Below are 15,922 nucleotides of genomic sequence, written 5' to 3'. Positions count from 1 at the left end.
GTGGAGTTCTTCTCCCATGGGTGATAGTCTCTTGCTATGTCCCTTGGGTCTCCTGTAAAAAACACCTGGGCTTCCTACATTCATTGCCAGAAGCAATGATTCTATTTGCCCTGGGTAGGAAGAATGGGTCTATTGTGAAGAACAAATCCAGTTGGCCCACCATGGTCTTTTAACTATTTCTTGAAAAAGGCAGCATTGACTATTTTTCTGATGTGCATTTAAAATGAGTTCCCCTTGAGGTTGGAGTACATGAAGCTTTTCCATTTTATTATAACTCTAAAATGTTTTTGTTCACCTCCTATCTGCATGATGACTGACCATAGATCATTATTGTGCCCATTATCGTGATAACATTACCTTGGAATACAAAGCACATACATCCTGCATGTGAATTTATATAGCTTTTCCAGAGGGTTTCAGGAACAGGTATTTGATTTGGGCATTTAGTCTTAATACTCTTTAGTATTGACACCAATTCTTTTGAACAGCTCATTTATCTTTTAGAGTGCTTTAAATGTGAGGTTTTATTGCAAAACATTAATTTCCCTAAATGTCAAAGATTCACTCCCCTGCTTTCCTCTAACATTATGTGTTTAAGTCTGTAGTTTGTACAGGTCACTGCAGAGGAAAGGTGAGGTTTGGACTTTTAGCCCATTTTAGTAAATATATTTATTTAGGACAGACTGGAATAATAGTGGGTTTTCAAAGGCTTTACAAAGTGCTTCATGCACAGTAGGGGCTGAGCAAATAGTGCTACTGATTTGGGGTTTTCCTGGTTGCCTAACTCAGTATGTTTTGCTTTAGTGTGCTGGGACGAAGGTATGTTGCTTATTTCTTCCCTAAAATCCCAGAGCTGTGCCTTGCCTAGAACATTCTCCCTTTGGACTTCCTCAATTGCTTTTAAAATTTTTAATCATTTCTACACTTTTTTATATTTCTGACCTACTCTAAATATTAGCTTTCAGCTTAGGGTGCCTTGCTTCTTTTTTCAATAATTCTGTGTTTACTGAATAAAACACAAACAGGCAAACATCTAGTGAGCAGTTTCATCAGTCTTAAATTCCTTATTAATAATTTTCATTGTGGTTACTGTGTGTGTGTGTGTGTGTGTGTGTGTTTGGTTACTGGGGATTGAATCCAGGGGCACTTAGCCACTGAGCCACATCCCCAACCCCTTTTATTTTTCATTTTGAGACAGGGTCTTGCTAAGTTGCTTAGGGCCTTGCTAACTTGCTGAGGCTGGCTTTGAACTTGCAGTCCTCCTGCTTCAAAGACGCTGGGATTCAAGCATGCACCATCATTCCCAGATACTTGTGGTTACTTTTTTTTCTACCAATATCATTCATGTTCACTTTGGAAAGTGCTGGCAATATAGATAAACACAAAGCAAAAGAATATAAGTTAAGTATTTTCCTCCCACACAGATGTAAGTGCTATTGGCATTTACATATGTGCCAATGTGTATTACTGGTATATAGGCAAGAATTCATATATATACTTTTTTCCCCATAAAAATAAAATCTACTGTTTGGGAACCTGCCCTTCATATGTATTTTGCATACCCATATATTCTGATGACTGTGCCTCTCTATTGTGAAACACTTTCTGGCTCCAGAATGTTTCATTACTGAGGTGTCTCATACTTTGACTAATTATTGCTGGACTTTTCAGTTGCTTCTGATTCCCACATACTGTGAAACCCTTGCTGTTATGCACATATCCATGACTGTTTCTTCACGTATCCAAGCAGGGGAGACATTGCTAACTCTTAATGTGCTTAGAATTTTAAGACCATCCGTCCATCCTTTCTCCTTACCTCCTGTCTGTCCTGTGAATCTTCTGTCTTAGTCTTATTAGTTTACTCACCTGGTCTTCTTCCTCTGTAACCACATGCATCTGCTCCCCTGCCATCCAAACTCTCTGATATACTCTAAGTGGCTCATGCCTTTCTGCACTTGGTTATCTCTTCCAGGACTCTTAACCTTTGGGAATTCTCCCTTTCCTTTAAGGCTCAGTTTAGGCTGCTGAACCATTCTTAGCTATCCTGCTCATGGGATTTGTCCGGCTTTATTGAGCTCTTATCTTATCACATTCAGTGTTTCTACCACCTTATTGAGCACCTTACTCTATAACTACCAATATAATGCCGTACCTTTTTTGTTCATGTGTTTGTCTTATCTTCCCAGTAACAGTCTTAGCTCTATGGTGTAGGCTGTCTAACTTCAAAGCTATACCAGTAAGTTAAGTAAACACACGGCTTTTATGATCAGCCTTCTCTGGAATCTCTCACATTCTCTGTTCTTAGTCTACTGGAGACACTTATGTGTATTTGAAGGTTGATCTGACTGCTTTTACAATACTTTCTAGGACACCCTCTAGTGGAAGGGGATGTCTTATTAGTACCTGGTAGAGGAAGCAACATACTTAAGGCATTTGGTTGCTAACTATTCTTTGTCTAATTAGTAGAAAAGCATCTGTCATTCATTCTAAAAATCTTTATGGAAGAGATTTTTGAATGTGCTTGAAGCTAGCCTGCCAGCCTGAGGATTGGGGGTGGTGGTATGGGGGTATGTGTTTGTACATTTTACATATTAATAATGGCACATATTAATGTCTCCCTTCCTCAAGGGAATCTTTTTTCATGTTTTAGGATTATAGCAGAGACAAAAATGTGCAGGGAAGTAAACAAATCCAGACTGGACTTGTTCCGCCTTATCTTTTTTATTATCGCTTGTTTGTAATCTGTCTTTTTTTTTTTTAGGTGACAGGTTATTAAGGAGATGGTTTTAGCTCGACATCTAATGCTTCTTTTTTTTTTCTAGGCAATTTCCCCGTTGTAATCCTCACCTCCCTTAAAAATGGTGCCTTGCTAATCATGGTAGAAGATTTTCTCCACCTTCCAACTACCCATTTGACTCCTTTGGTTTACAAAGAAAGTATTCTGTTAGGCCCTGCAAAAACAAAACTTCGTGCCTGGCCTATTCTCTCAATAAGAAATAAAACATTGTTTTCACAGCAGTGCTGATAATAAGGCAGAGTTCAAAGCATGATGAAACGTATACTTTTCTACCAGAGAAAAACCTATAGTTACCTGGCTAATTACCCATCACGTGACGGCTGTGTGTATAAATATAGGCTTTCACATGTGGAGCTTCTGTGTGGGTTTTTTTTTTTCTTGTCTGTCTTCTTTCTTTCTTTCTTTTGAATGTTCATTTAGTTTCCATGGTTTTGCATGAATGTTTTCAATCAAAGATTTAGAAGAATGAGCAACCATGGAAGCTACCATTTTAGGGTAGCTTCTGTGTCACAATGGCACTAAGTCGTAGTAGTCATTATACCGTAGTAGAAAGTCCATGGACTTTAAAACAAAACAGATCTGGATCACATCCTTGCTCCATAAGCTGTATGATCTTCAAGTTTTATCTATGCTTTGATCACTTATCTGGAAAACAGGGTTAACAATACTTGTCTCACAGAACTGGGGAGATGTGATTAAATCATGTGTAGGGGGCACCAGGCACAGTGGGGGCACTGAGTCAACAGCATCAGTTTTCTTCTGTCTTCCCCTTAGAAAAGCAAACCTTCTGAAATGCTGTTTTCTTCCCCCAAGAAAGTTAAGTGGACAGTTTCAACATAAAAAGAATACCAAGATATCTTAGATAACAGTAGCATGTGATCTCATTCAATTTGCTTCACAAACATTCGAGTTATCTACTGTAAGGCATTGAAATGGATTCAGGGTTAAATAAGCCCTGATCTCAGTCTCCTAGGGGTCCAGAAAAACTCAAGAGGGTTATTTTGATGAGTTTTAAGTGTGATTTTAAATTTTCTATGCTGAAATCTACCTAAATATGTATTGTTCGGCAAACCATCTGTTTTTATCACTTCCTTTGATCACTCATAGAGCACAATTAATAGCTGATCCTAGTTGGTTAGTAATTCTGATGCCAGGAATTCAGAATTGTACTTTGGAGGGTCCCACATAAAACATGTGTATTACTGGTCTCCTCCGATGCTTCTCTGACAGTGAACTTGCTGTTCTTACAGTTTATCGAACATGTATGGGTAAGTGTATGAATATGCTTGTGTGTTTGTGGAAGGATCCAAACTGGAAATCTCTTTTGTCCTAAAGGTGCTTAATTATTCTAAAAGAAACCAAAACACACTGTTATGGCCATGGTTTTATGTGTTGTTTTCTCTCGGAGGTTATGAGAAAGAATGCTCAATGTATGTTAGCATAGCTTATGTTATGCTACAGTAAAAAAAATCTTCAAAATCTTAATGGCTTAATACCACAAAGGCTTATTTCTTGTTTAGATACAGTTAACTCTGCAATAAAGAACTCTGCCCAGAGTTTTTCCTCCATGGTAACTGCATTGGACCTCTATGTCAACATGTTTCCATGCTCATATAGGAAGAAAAAAACAAGTGAAGGGTTGAGGACTAGCAATTAAATATTTATACTCATTAATAGCACAAGGTAACATGTATCATTTCTACTTACACTATTCAATTATTAGTTTACTAATTTCATGGCTTTGTCTTACTTCAAGGAGTTTGGGACATATAATTCTACTGCATTCTTTGAAGGAGAGAGGAATTGAATGTTAATATATATGTATATATATATGTATATATATGTATATATATGTATATATATATATATATATATATATGGAATATATATATAGTATTTAATACATGCATTCAGGATACTGGTGAATATCATAGGGTCATAAAGTCTCAGAGTTAAAATGAACTACAGATCATCTAGCTACAAGATTACAATTGTGACATTCTTTCCTGCATCTACTACATCTTAAATGCCCTGTGCAGAAATCTCAGTCTACTTTTTAATATTTTTCAATGATTGGGAGCTCATTACTTTATGAGAGCCCCATTCTATCTTTGATATGTCAGGTTGTTAAAAATTCTTACTTTGGATAAATTAAATCTGAATGCATGGTTTACAGTATGAATAATGTTTTCACTATCTACTATTTTCCTAGTTCTATTCTTAAAACAATATAGGCCAAATCAAATTTTTCTTGTTTTTGATAATATTCACAAGGGCTTTTCACTCCATGAGGACTTGTTTCCATTTCCAGTTTTCCCATCTCTGGGGCAAATACCAATGGCCTGATTCCATATTCCTTATATAAAGTGATTTCTATTTCCTTTACCTTCTGAGTGCCCCTAAACCAAAAAACCTAAGTTGACCCTACCACCCTTAAAATATAACTATATTTGCCTCTATTTAAAGAAAATGTGATACTTAAGTTTTTTTCCCCTTGATTTTACTTTTTGTTAGTACATGTAAAAATTTAAGCCATATAGAAGTAAAAATCCTTCTTTACCTCCTTCCAGGAAGTCAGTTCAATGGTTCCTCTCAGAAGTAAACACCTTGTTAACAATTGGTGATTATTTCTCCATTTATCTGAATGTGTGTCTATGGGTGTGTATGTGTTTGTGTATAAATTATTTTGCTAAGACATCAGTACCCAACTATGTGCATATTTTGCAGCTTGCTTTTATCAGTGTTTAACAGTAGCCTACAACTCTCCTATCCAGGATAGTAGCCACTGGCCACAAATAGCTGTTGAGCACTTGAAATGTAGCTACTGTGACCGAGAGTCTGATTTTTAAATTTATTTAATTTTAATTAATTCTAATTTAAATTTAAAAACAAAGCACTGTAAAAAATTTTTATTAAAACTTTTATCTTGGTAGGACTATATCACTTTAACTATTGAATATTTAGTATGCAAATTGGATCTATGGCCAGTACAAAATTTAACCCTACTGTCAAAAACACAACATTAAAAAAAATCTATATCACACTACTAATTTTATATTAATCACATGTTGGAATAATATTTTTCACATATTGGATTAAATAAAATATATTATTATAATTAGTGTGACCTTTCCTTTTAAAATTTTTTTCATGGTTATGATAAAACTTCAAATTATATAGGCAGCCCACTTTATTGGACAATGCTGATCATATATAGAAATTCATACGGGTATGATGTTTAGCCCAATCTTTTATGTTAAAGTGGAATCACTGTGTTATGCACTGATACTTAATGAGGCTAGGTCATTATATTTGCTGTGGGATGAGTCCAGTCTTTGTCCTCAAGAGTTCATGATATGGTAGGGCAAACAGAATTACTTGTGTTGTAAGGCAGAATTCTGTCAGTACATGGATTAAGGTATAAACAATGTGCACTGGAACATAGAGGAAGGTTCTGGAGAACTTCTCATGCCTGTGAACAAACTCAGAACTGTTTGAAGAGCAGGAATTGTGACCCATTTCTTTGGCAGTTGTCTTATACATGGTTGTTGAATAAAGGGAACATCTCACGCTCATCTCTCTCTTAGATCTATTCATTCCACCAGGTACTTGAACTTAACTCAAACTTGACGTTTTAGCTAGAAATGCTGTGTTCAGTGTTCAATACTGACCTTTCATTGTCTCTGATAAATATGTAGTAGTTCATATCAAGGCTATCAGTCTATCAGAAGAAAACATACATTGTGTATGCCTTGTTGAAATTCCTATTATTCTACCAAAGCTTTAGCACTTCTATCCAGAAAGTGTTTTGAGATGTTGAAGGGATGATAATGAAGCTTCAGGTTCTTTCTTGATTTATCTGGGCGTATTGAGTTTCATATGTCTCAAAACAATGAAGACTCTTCATGCCAGCCAATACGCACTCTGGCAATGAAAGGCTATCAGTTGAATCTCAAAACATTAAGTATTTTATCTTCTCATTGTGTGTCCTTGATTCATCACAGCGACATTTTTATATCATATTCAAAGGGTATAACTTACTAAGAAAAAAAGTTAGCAATTTTAGATCACAAATGATAGAACTTTTTCATGAAAATGTCAACTTTCTGCCTAGTTACATTATTCATGGTTGCAAATGGGACTAGTGTGGTTAATCAAATCAATTCATATAAAACAATTTCTCCCCAAGGCAGTGTTAGTGGTAGGATCTCATCAAATCATAGAATTCACCCTGGGCAGAACTTTCTGGCTGAATAAAATTTCTGTCACATCTCTGTTCTGGGACTGAAGGTAGGGATGGTATATAATCTGTAGCGTAGACAGTGAGGTCAGGGTTTGGCAGGTGGCATACTGATTGTTGTTATCTTTCCTGCACCTCCCCAAAATGTATAACTTTGTCCAGGCACATGTGGGCGGGAGGACAGACAGCTGGATTTCCTATCCTGGCAGGAGTTCACCTTTAGAGGGTGATATGGAGGCTTTGAGGAGCTAGAAAACCCTATAAACTCTCTACCCAGAAAACACTTATACCCACAAAATTTAAATGACATTTGGGGACATTCATGAGCACCCTTCTGTAATTGGTCCATGTACTCTTGGTTGAGGACTACTAGTTGATTGTACAAAACCATCATGCTATGAAGAACAACAAGGATCATGTAATGTCCACTCACAAGGCTGGTGGGAGTCCACTTTCAGATAGGAGAACTTCTGGTCCCCCACACATGGGAGGGAAGGAAGGCATACCTCTCTCATCTTGAATATTTTTCTTTTCTGTTTTCAAATTATAAAATTTAACAGAAGGATGGACAGTGGGTAATACTTGTTCTGAACTGTCTGGCCGATGTGAAGACGCTGTGTAGATGTTAGATCTTCCTTAGTTACTTCCTCTCTGGAATGCACAAATAAGGCTTGTAGTGTGGAAAGCCTATGAAAATGCCTTTTGGTAAAGTAGAGCACCTTTTGTAATGGAAATAAATTTTCTACAGCTTAATTTTTATATATCAGGTTTCATGAAATGAGGCCTGCTTAAGAATTCTTTGAAAGCCTTTTGTCTCTTCTAACAGCAATATGTTTATTATGTGAATCAGTCTCACACTCAATATTCTAAATATTTATAAAACAATGCGTTTTGTCTTTATGTGGGGGAGCTCTGCATATTGTTTTAGATCTAAATTTGGCCTATTCCCTGGGAACCTGATTTGAAGCCTGACATGAGAACCTTTTCCTTTTTTTCCCTGATCAGGACCCATACTAGATTAAAGGATTTGAGGGGAAGGGAATATTTTAATCCAAGTCATTGTCTGGCATGCGTAGGTTCTCACTGTGTGTGCTGGATGTATGATGGATGAGTAGACCTTAAATCTTATACGTGGGGCAATATAATGTAATGGTAATGGCCCGGAAGTCTGGTAGACCTAGACATAAAATATAGAACCCCGATTTCTAGTTTTATAACCTTGGGTAAGTTGCAGAGTCTGTTTTATCAACTATAAAATGGGTATAATAATTGCTACTTCACAAGAATATTGTAGGATTTATAACGTATTGAATTCCAGGTACTTAGGACAGTGTCAGATAAAATACAGCATTTGATAAATGATAACATTATTAAAGTCTGAGGACTTAAGTTAGGATATCCTAGACTTCAGTCATTTATAAACCAACTTTGCAATTTTTACCATGTTGATAACTGACAATCTTATTATTTTCTTAATTTTTTCTTAAATGAACTGCTGTTTTTTGCTTAAATAACTTTATTTTAAATAGGAAATTTCATAGCACTTCTGTAAATGGAAAACCTATATGATTTGTAATAAATAATGGTAAAGGTAAGTACATAATTCTTAAAATAAGAAAAAATGTTTATCCACGCACCACCTAACATTGACGTGGGTGCCACCAGTATATACCACACTTAAGTCATTTCCTTTGAGGTTTTTATCTTGGGCAAAAGCCCAAACCAGATTATTGCCAGCAGTGAGACCTTCTCAGGCCATGCAAGCCTCTGTCAGCAACAGGCTAAGCTGGACCCAGCTGCACTGAATGGATCTGTAGGCTCAGAAGTATAACTGCCACACAGTTGTGAATTCTGAAAATAATACCCCCATGCACCTCCCCTTTGTGGGCCAGTCACTGTTCATGGAGCACCAGTAGGTTTCATGTTGTAGAAACAGTAGAATAAAAACATGAACCTTACTTTCACCATGCCTGGACTCATAGATGATTAAACACTCAGCTCCTAATTGGGGTTGGAGACCTCTAAGAATTTCACTTCTGGGAAGTTTATGAATACGGGTCTCCTTAGGGTGAGGAAAAGAAAATTGTTATGACTACTTGGAATGATAATTGTATAATCTTGCAAAACTGAGTCCTGGATAAAACTAGTTTCTTTAGAAACTTGCCTAGGTAAAGGTGACTTGCTGAGTTTGAATCTTTCAGACTGGCTAGATTGGAACAACTCATTTGCTTATGCACTGGGTTTAAGGTGAGCAAAAGGAAATAAATACTGCCGTCAGAGAGTGTACTTTAGCTGCACACGAAAAACAATGGTGAAGGCTTGCATCTGTGTTGTATTGCATAATTGACAGAAGCTGAAGCCCCACTTGAAGCAGCCTCACCATCCATACTACTCTCCTCATCATTTCAATATGTATTACCTGTTTTAGGATGCTTGTTAATGACTTGATGGGCACACTGGTAGTCAGAATATTACATGTGGTTCTAGAAATGGGTCTGGATGCATTTGCCTGATGATATGATTCCAACGGTGTTCTGAAGGCCATCTTCAATTTGACTGTGCTCTACTCTGTCACACTGTGAAAGAAAAAAATTAATTCAACCAAACATTCCACTGTTGGCTAGAAACACCACAGTTCTGAATACAAATATTATAAAGATAACTGAATCATTAAAAAAGAATGGTAACATAACATACCGGTCAAATGAACTCCTGAAGTTTGTACTAGAGTAATTTTTCCCATTCATGAGCAGTACCTGAATTCATTGACTAATAGTATTAGTTATCCATTTAAGTGGACAAAAATGATTTATGATCTTGAGAGTAAATGATTGGTAATTATGACTTACAAGGCTATAAATACATGAAAGGGATTTGCTTGGTGATACCATAATAAACCACGAGAGAAGCTGAGTGGTTTCTAATGTTGGTAGAACCTTAAGAAATATTTAAAACCATGTTTGTAGAACCACAGTTGGTTTTTGGATGGGGGTGGTGATGGTGTGTGACTGATGTTTTATCAAAAAAAAAAAAGTGCAATTTTTTTTTTCCACTGGGGCTAACAGAAGCATTCTGAGACCAGGCCCTCAGTTTGTATAATGCATGACTCTTAGAACAAATAGAAAACACACTTAAGCAAATAAAGTATTTCTTCCTGTCTCACTCTTAATTTCCTTATTCTGGTTTCTTTCCCTTGAATGAATTTTCTGTCGTTGGAAAAAAACAACATGGAATGGCCTGGGCCTCTCGGGTTCTTACCCTTAGTTTTCCTGGTTTGTCTCCTGTTTCTGATTCTTAAAAGAAAAGCATTAAAGATTGTAGGCTGGCACTGTGTTTTCCCCTCCTGTTACCTGCTGGTGGGCTCATGGAGGAGACACAAAGGGGTACCACCCCACTCTGGCAGGCTGCTTGATTCAGTCACAGGAAGGGCGGCCAATCAGAGAGGCAGCAAGAGCAAGACAAGGCCCAGAGCACAGTCTCAGGACGTCACAGCCCTTTCTCTGATGAAGACCAGACAGACAGCTGATCTCCAGGCCAGTGTCCCTGCAGGACCAGATTGGTAGAACATCCTATGTTTGAGTAAGGAGCAAGATCATTCTTTGTAAAGCTAATTATTCCTGTAGAAAATGATCCAAGACAAGTATGGGAGGAATGTTGGGAACTACTTGCTGTATCTTTGCTTCACTCTTTTGATTTTTGCGCATGGAGACTTCCATCACCTTCAACTATTGGCATTTCTTGGGCCCCTTCTGTGTGCACTTGCTATATTGTACCTAGCATAGGAAAGAAAGCACCCATGCAGCAAGCATACCTATAGTCTTGGCGGCATTAGCAACAGTCACTTAAAGGAGCTTACACACAGGGAGCCATGTGTCTGGTATGAAAAACATTGCCAGCATCTGCCTGAGAGTAATTTTATTTTTGCACACTTCTGTGGTCCTCAAATCCCTTTTAGATTTGCACCTTTCCTGATTTTAAAATCTGGAGTCAAATACATAGTCCAACTTACTGAATAATCAGATGGGAGTATGTGTGTGGAATCAGCACATTAGCAATTGGCGGTTACAGCCAGGTACAGGTCAGAATGGACACAGACCTCTGGGCTAGAACAGCAACTAGGGACCCCTGGGGTACTCCAGGAGTTAACCCTTCAGTGCCTAGACTATGAGATGCTCCTGGGCTCTCAAGGGAAGATCTAGGGAGATCTAGGAAGAGACAGGGAGAGAGCACTGGGCAGAGGGGATGGGAACCATGGCTATTCACTTTCCTACACAGAAGGTAAATACCTGGTGAAGCCTTAGTTGTGTGGCCCTGCTCCCTGCAGTGCTCCCTGCAGGCCTGGTATCAGTGTGTTAACGCAGGGGTTGGTTCCCTGGATTCTGCTTGAAGCTTACTGAAGTCCCACCCTACAATACTTAACTGAATAGTCCTCTTCAAAACGCAACCACTAAAAATAGTTTCATCAGCAGCGTGAACATAGTTTCATATTTACACTAGCATCTGGCCTAAGGAATTGAATACTCCATTCTTTAAATAGCTTCACTCCAGCTCTGGAATACTATGAGATGAAAAATCTCCCCCAGTCAAACACCTTGTTTACATAGCCATGTTTAAATACAAACAAGTTCCCTTTATAAAATGCAGAAGACTATTGATTTGGGAGTTAGTAGTGCTTTGGGGTAGTCTTTGGGTGAGGGTGGGAGAAGGGAAGTTGAGTAGAGAATGAATTTAAAATCTGTCCATTTAGTAAAGTATTTCCAAGACATCCACTGTTTAAAATGCTGTATTTTCCTAAATTTGATTCACAAACATGTAACTCTCCTGCGAGTGGATTTGGAGTGCCGTCTTATGTGAAGTCGGTTAGAATTAAGTTCTTGGGCTGAAAAATTTATGCTGCTGCTAATGCCCAACAATAATAGAAATATAAGCCTAGATATACTTTAACTTTTTCTACCAGCGAATGCTTTGGGGCCGGAAATCATTTGCCAGCAGGCAATGAATGTACTTTTGTTAGTCTTAGGGGGGTACTAATGGTTAGTCCCCATGAAGAAAAATGTGAAAATAACACACTAAAAGGTAAACATTACGAATGGATGGCTAATGATTAGCTGTTACAGTCCAAAGGGGCAGGGTATTTTTTTACAGTTTTATGACCCTTGCCCAGCCTTTATTGAAGGAGCCTTGTATATTCAGAGTTATATATTTCAAACCTATACCTCCTTTGAACACAGTTCTTTAAAGATAATAGGAAATATTCTCCATGTTCCTTTTTATATTGAAGAGGAAAACTTTTAAATGTATACCGGTTTTAACACTATATTAAAGAAGAGGCGCAGAAATTTTTTTTCAAAAATCCAATTTGCAAATCCTCAAAGTGGGATATAATAATACACCTTTAACCTCCAGCTCCAATCATCCTGAAAATTAGTAAATGTTAGGGAAGCAGGATTACTGTCAGGTAGGTGGGTTGGTGTTTATTACATTACTGTTACACAGCTTAGTCAAGGTATATCCCTCTCTGAAGTGAATGGCTTTTGTGCATGCTGGCAGTTCACAAAAACCACACCACCAACAACCCCTCTCCCCCCCCACACACACACAAAAACACCTTTTTTGTATTTAAAACAAAAAATTGGGGGGAGGGTCCCTAAGGGCTCTAGTTTTACAATTTAGACTAACTACTTAAGTTAATAAAAGAATGTCAGTGGATCATTGATCATTAAAATGTGAATATATGGGTGTATTTGAGGAGCAGAAATATAAAGATAACTTTTTAGGCAATGATGTTAAAATTAGATTTGAAGCCATCATCTCAAAGAGGTAAGCTATGAGTTGTTTTCCACCATCCATGGAAGTAAATGCTTTGGCTGAACTAAGGTTATGTGACCTCTCCGGGAAACATTGAAATGTCTTAATTTGAACATCACTTTCATTTTTCACCAGTGGAGTTTTTCTAGATAAATATCTAATCACATTCTAAATCATCCTTTTAAAATGTTTTTCCCCATTACGAATATAATTTTTTTTTATTGTGGAAAGGAAAGATATACAAGAAGAAGAAATAAAAATAATTAATAGTCCCACTTCCCAGGGGCTACCAATAATAATAATTTCATTCCAACTTATTTTTTGTTTTGTTTTTATACCCATGTGTCTGTGGTTGTAAAGAGACATCATTGATTGCACAATAGCTTTTGAAGTACAGGAAACTATTTCATTCTAATAATATGGATCATTTTAAGATACTGATTTAAGATAATTAAAAAGTTATAAAAGGGGCAGGGAGTGCATTTTAAAATCTATTTTATTTATTGGTGTAGAAAGTTGAACCCAGGGTGGTGCATGTGCCAGGCAAGTGCTCTACCATTGAGTCACATCTTTACCCCTTGGGACCTGTTTTAAAAGGCCACCTCTGGCCTTCCTTCCTCAGAGGGCATAGATCTTCCTGGGTACCCACATTCCCTAATCTGACTCTTGGGATGGTCAGGAAATGTAACAATTCAACCTGATTCCATCTTATATCCATATCAGTATCTTTCCGTTGTTCTAGTATCATTGAGCTTCCTTACCTTATGCAGCTAGTGATTTTTTTTTCCCACATGCTCTGAATTTTAGAAAATTTTTTTTTTTGTATTGTGACTTTGCCACATCTTCCCACTGGTACCAATTTCCTTATGGCACCTGGGTATAAACTTCTTTTTCCACATGAAAGTCTTTCAGATATTTTAAAGGCAGTTCTCTGTTGCTTTCCAGAGTTCTGGAAATCTTTCTGGTTCTTCTGATGTCTTCTGATTTCTAGGTTAAATGTCCCTGCTGCTTTCAAGTGTAATACTCCTTATACTTCCTTTCTGTCAGTGTTTCAGTTAATCAATACCCACTTTAAAATTCTGTGTGCAGACAACATATGTTGTCTAACCAATGTGGCAAATGATAAGAGCTGTCACATTCTTTATCTAGGACCTGTATTTCCACAAATTCTGCCTACATTTTATTGTTACTTGCTAGCAGTACTTTCTATTGGCTCTTATAGAAATTATGATTAGTTAAGAATCAGGCCTTTATTTCCCCCCAAAAAATAAATGTAGGACTCTATTTCCCCTTATTAGATATTATTAGCTTTGGGCCATTTTTCAGCCTTTCAGCCTTTTAAGAGCTTTTTGCTCTTGACTCACCTACATTTGGGTTTATCTTCTGTGTTGTTTGCAAGATGGAGAAGTGTTCTGTATCTTTACTCAAATAAACTTGATGAAAGCAAGTAACCACCAAAGAAACACAAACCACTCTTATCATTTGGATGTTACCATATTACCATTCAAATTTCTTTTTAGGGTATGTCTCCTGACTTGATTCCAATGTCTTATGGGAAGAAGCTTATCTTACCAGTCAATATTTATATTATTCTGAGCCCTGAGTTGAGAGTAAATTTTTAATTGATCCATTGGCCATTAGTGAATCATGTATCTACCTTACCTTTTGCCATCATCACAGTTTCTTTGTAAATGCCCAAAGAGGAATTGTAAATGCACAGTGAACCTTAAAGCAAAAAAAAGTCCTTTTCTTGCATCCATGTGTTTTGTTACAGAAAGACAAGCAGAGCGGGTTCGATGGATAAATGCTCATCTTTCAAGCTAGATGATTTATACTGTGTAGCCAAACTACCCAAACATTTAGCTCAATTTTTCCTTTTCCAAGCAGATGTTTTGCTATAATATAGACACAGCCTTAACAGATACATTTCTGGCCTGAGAATGTTAATGCCTTTGTTAATGTGTGCGCTATTTACAACAGAAAGAATAGTGCTGGCATTTTATTCCAATGGAATGTTGGTAGTGTAGCTGGATGTTATAAAGGTGGGTTGCCCAGGCCCATGGTAGTTCATGTAACCTTTGGGTTTGGATATGCTTGGTGCATTCACATAGCCCATCTGTACCTTATCTTTATTTATTTGTTCATTGGTTTATTCAGTAAAAACTTAAGGACCTATTATAGTCCAGGCTCCACTAGTCTAGCTTTTTAGAAAGATTCTTTAAAATGCTCACATTTTTATTGTATGGCAGTATTGAGGATGGCTCATTTTGTGAAAATTACCTGGGTAAGAATTTGTAAGTACATAAATATACCTAATATAATGTTCCACAGAAGATAATATATTTAACATGGTAAGCCAGGGTGCGCACATGCACGCACGCACACCTATTAGTGGATATATGTTTGCATATGAATATGTGTGTGTATATTTATATCCAAATAGTACTTATCCATTATAGTTAATGCACCCTGACATTTTCTATTCTTTTTCTTTTAAAAAAAAATTCTAGTTGAAACTCACCTAATTGGTTTTATAATCCTACTAATGGGCTGCCAACCTCAGTTTGGAAAACACTGATCTAGAAGTAATCATTTTTCATGATGCCTTCTTTCTGGTTACACACACTGTTTCTAAACTTAACTAAGTGTTTATAGATCTGAATTTGGCTAATTTTACTTAGATTCTCCCAACCCTTCAACAACCCCTGCAGGATTTGCATTTCTTTTCCAAAATCTAAAAGTGAACCCTTTGCAGGTATCCTATTTCTAAAGCACCATAACTCTTTTTGGTAATCTAATGTAAAATATTGTCATATATAATTAAATTGCCAATGTCTAAAATAGAAGGAAAACTCTATAACACAAATCCATTTATAATATAGTACTCTTGATTTTTCAAAATATATAGACAGATTTGCCGCTGTTCTCACGATCTTTTTAAGGAATCCATCTTTCAGGCATTGTCTGAATCAGTGTTTTACTCCTCAGTGGAGAAAGAGCAATAATTTCCTGCCTCTTCGCCCTGGACCTAAGAGAAACTGCTTTCAACACCCCAAAGACAAAGAAAAGCTTCTATT

At 37.0% G+C, this 15,922-nt stretch overlaps 1 protein-coding gene across 4 annotated transcripts in view; it reads left to right on the top strand.

Moving 5' to 3' along the window:
• Positions 1–15,922, top strand: part of Arid5b (AT-rich interaction domain 5B) — a 180,190-nt gene that overhangs the window by 42,260 nt on the left and 122,008 nt on the right. The gene's annotated exons all lie outside the window — the stretch shown is intronic.

The sequence above is a fragment of the Ictidomys tridecemlineatus genome, chromosome 1, assembly GCF_052094955.1.
Source record: "Ictidomys tridecemlineatus isolate mIctTri1 chromosome 1, mIctTri1.hap1, whole genome shotgun sequence".
Taxonomy (NCBI): Eukaryota; Metazoa; Chordata; class Mammalia; order Rodentia; family Sciuridae; genus Ictidomys; species Ictidomys tridecemlineatus.
This window is presented reverse-complemented; position numbering and strand designations above follow the sequence as displayed.